Consider the following 4,452-nt stretch of genomic DNA (forward strand, 5'->3'; position numbering starts at 1 on the left):
CGAGACCTATCATCAGCTTCAAGTCTGAAGCTTTCTCGGCAGCATTTGAAGCTCTTTTCAGGAAGAGATGGGCACAGTTGTTGAGATTGCGCTCAAATGTGTCTATCATTAGCCAGATATACTTTGAAGTAGGGAATGTCAAACAAAGTGTGTAAGAATCTAGTGATGCCAGTTGCTTTGGACATTTGCAGCTGTCAGTGAGCGGCATAGCGAATGGCATAGGACGCCATGTGAGCATCCAAAAGAGCCTTTCGCTATCACTTCCAATTCATCGGTGTCAAGTGCAAGCTTCTTACTTCCAGTACATCGACTAAGTCAAGCCAGCAGTGCGGAGCTTTCAGCTGAGTACTCTGCGCATCTACGGACCTGGCTGATTGGTCTGGGTCTCTGTTATCAAACGCCAGCTCCAGCGATCATACCACGGACTAGTATGGTTGCACAGATTACTCTAAATGAACCAATACAACTCGACACGTTTTGAAGTACGCCTTTAAAAGCTATCGTCGTTTCTACCGTAAAGAGGTTGGCATGCAGCCCAAAGCATCAGCCTTACCTCACCTTTCAGCGGTACCGCTATCGCCAGGGACAGGCTACACTGCCCGTAGGCGACTGTAGCCAGCTTGTGTACTACCGGGCAATCTGGGGAAAATGAGCTTCCAGGCCAAAAAATAGTTCTTGCAGGTATAATATTTCGAAACCGAGACCTATCATCAGCTTCAACTCAGAAGGTTTCTCGGCAGCATTTGAAGCTCTTTTCAGGAAGCGATGGGCACAGTTGTTGAGATTGCGCTCAAATGTGTCTATCATTGGCCAGATATACTTTGAAGTAGGGAATGTCAAACAAAGAGTGTAAGAATCTAGTGATGCCAGTTGCTTTAGACATTTGCAGCTGTCAGTGAGAGGCATAGCGAATGGCAAAGGACGCCATGGGAGCATCCAAAAGAGTCTTTCGCTATCACTGGCAATTCATCGGTGTCAAGTGCAAGTTTCCTACTTCCAGTACATCGACTAAGTCAAGACAGCAGTACCGCTATCGCCAGGGACAGGCTACACTGCCCGTAGGCGACTGTAGCCAGCTTGTGTACTACCGGGCAATCTGGGAAAATGAGCTTCCAGGCCAAAAAATAGTTCTTGCAGGTATAATATTTCGAAACCGAGACCTATCATCAGCTTTAACTCAGAAGGTTTCTCGGCAGCATTTGAAAGCTCTTTTCAGGAAGCGATGGGCACAGTTGTTCAGATTGTGCTCAAATGTGTCTATCATTAGCCAGATATACTTTGAAGTAGGAAATGTCAAACAAAGAGTGTAAGAATCTAGTGATGCCAGTTGCTTTGGACATTTGCAGCTGTCAGTGAGCGGCATAGCGAATGCCAAAGGACGCCATGTGAGCATCCAAAAGAGCCTTTCGCTATCACTTCCGATTCATCGGTGTCAAGTGCAAGCTTCTTACTTCCAGTACATCGACTAAGTCAAGACAGCAGTGCGGAGCTTTCAGCTGAGTACTCTGCGCATCTACGGACCTGGCTGATTGGTCTGGGTCTCTGTTATCAAATGCCAGCATACCACGGACTAGTATGGTTGCACAGATTACTCTAAATGAGCCAATACAACTCGACACGTTTTGAAGTACGCCTTTAAAAGCTATCGTCGTTTCTACCGTTAAAGAGGTTAGAGGTTGACCTGCAGCTTGAAGCATCAGCCTTACCTCACCTTTCAGCGGTACCGCTATCGCCAGGGACAGGCTACACTGCCCGTAGGCGACTGTAGACAGCTTGTGTACTACCGGGCAATCTGGGAAAATGAGCTTCCAGGCCAAAAAAATAGTTCTTGCAGGTATAGTATTTCGAGGGCAAGAATAAGCATCAGCTTCAACTAAGAAGTTTTCTCGGCAGCATTTGAAGCTCTTTTCAGGAAGAGATGGGCACAGTTGTTGAGATTGCGCTCAAATGTGTCTATCATTAGCCAGATATACTTTGAAATAGGGAATGTCAAACAAAGAGTGTAAGAATCTAGTGATGCCAGTTGCTTTGGACATTTGCAGCTGTCCGTGAGCGGCATAGCGAATGGCATAGGACGCCATGTGAGCATCCAAAAGAGCCTTTCGCTATCACTTCAATTCATCGGTGTCAAGTGCAAGCTTCTTACTTCCAGTACATCGACTAAGTCAAGACAGCAGTGCGGAGCTTTTAGCTGAGTACTCTGCGCATCTACGGACCTGGCTGATTGGTCTGGGTCTCTGTTATCAAATGCCAGCTCCAGAGATCATACCACGGACTAGTATGGTTGCACAGATTACTCTAAATGAGCCAATACAACTCGACACGTTTTGAAGTACGCCTTTAAAAGCTATCGTCGTTTCTATCGCTAAAGAGGTTGGCCTGCAGCTTGAAGCATCAGCCCTACCTCACCTTTCAGCGGTACCGCTATCGCCAGGGACAGGCCACACTGCCCGTAGGCGACTGTAGACAGCTTGTGTACTACCGGGCAATCTGGGAAAATGAGCTTCCAGGCCAAACAAATAGTTCTTGCAGGTATAGTATTTCGAGGGCAAGAATAATCATCAGCTTCAACTAAGACGTTTTCTCGGCAGCATTTGAAGCTCTTTTCAGGAAGAGATGGGCACAGTTGTTGAGATTGCGCTCAAATGTGTCTATCATTAGCCAGGTATACTTTGAAGTAGGGAATGTCAAACAAAGAGTGTAAGAATCTAGTGATGCCAGTTGCTTTGGACATTTGCAGCTGTCAGTGAGCGGCATAGCGAATGGCATAGGACGCCATGTGAGCATCCAAAAGGGCATTTCGCTATCACTTCCAACTAATCGGTGTCAAGTGCAAGCTTCCTACTTCCAGTACATCGACTAAGTCAAGACAGCAGTGCGGAGCTTTCAGCTGAGTACTCTGCGCATCTACGGACCTGGCTGATTGGTCTGTGTCTCTGTTATCAAACGCCAGCTCCTGAGATCATACCACGGACTAGTATGGCTGCACAGATTACTCTAAATGAACCAATACAACTCGACACGTTTTATAGTACGCCTTTAAAAGCTATCGTCGTTTCTACCGTTAAAGAGGTTAGAGGTTGACCTGCAGCTTGAAGCATCAGCCCTACCTCACCTTTCAGCGGTACCGCTATCGCCAGGGACAGGCCACACAGCCCGTAGGCGACTGTAGACAGCTTGTGTACTACCGGGCAATCTGGGAAAATGAGCTTCCAGGCCAAAAAAATAGTTCTTGCAGGTATAGTATTTCGAGGGCAAGAATAATCATCAGCTTCAACTAAGAAGTTTTCTCGGCAGCATTTGAAGCTCTTTTCAGGAAGAGATGGGCACAGTTGTTGAGATTGCGCTCAAATGTGTCTATCATTAGCCAGATATACTTTGAAGTAGGGAATGTCAAACAAAGAGTGTAAGAATCTAGTGATGCCAGTTGCTTTGGACATTTGCAGCTGTCAGTGAGCGGCATAGCGAATGGCAAAGGACGCCATGTGAGCATCCAAAAGAGCCTTTCGCTATCACTTCCAATTCATCGATGTCAAGTGCAAGTTTCCTACTTCCAGTACATCGACTAAGTCAAGACAGCAGTGCGGAGCTTTCAGCTGAGTACTCTGCGCATCTACGGACCTGGCTGATTGGTCTGGGTCTCTGTTATCAAATGCCAGCTTCAGAGATCATACCACGGACTAGTATGGTTGCACAGATTACTTTAAATGAACCAATACAACTCGACACGTTTTGAAGTACGCCTTTAAAAGCTATCGTCGTTTCTACCGATAAAGAGGTTGGCATGCAGCCTGAAGCATCAGCCTTACCTCACCTTTCAGCGGTACCGCTATCGCCAGGGACAGGCCACACTGCCCGTAGGCGACTGAGACAGGTTGTGTACTACCGGGCAATCTGGGAAAATGAGCTTCCAGGCCAAAAAATAGTTCTTGCAGGTATAATATTTCGAGGGCAAGAACTATCATCAGCTTCAACTCAGAAGGTTTCTCGGCAGCATTTGAAGCTCTTTTCAGGAAGCGATGGGCACAGTTGTTGAGATTGCGCTCAAATGTGTCTATCATTTGTGTCTATCTATTTTGAGATATGGAATGACAAACGAAAAGTGTAACAATCAATGGAAGACTCTTTTGATGCGAGTTGTGTTGCTGTCTTGCATCTGCAAATGGAATGGGAAAGGAACGGCTGAGAACGCCCATAAGAGCATCCACGAGCTCCTTTCGATACCACTTACCTCAAGTGCGGGGTCACGTGCTCGTTGTCCATCGACCAATACATCAACTAAGTGAAGAAACTTGCAGCTGAGCTTGCAGCGCATCACGCTGACCCGTCTGAGGGGTGGGGTGATCGGTCTGGATCTCTCATATCCAACGCCCAGACCCACGAGACTCATACTCGTGGGACTAGTAGGAGTTGGCAAAGATTACTCTAAAATGAAACACTACCGGCTCGGAC

Source organism: Phytophthora infestans, genomic scaffold, assembly GCF_000142945.1.
Source record: "Phytophthora infestans T30-4 supercont1.9 genomic scaffold, whole genome shotgun sequence".
Taxonomy (NCBI): domain Eukaryota; phylum Oomycota; class Peronosporomycetes; order Peronosporales; family Peronosporaceae; genus Phytophthora; species Phytophthora infestans.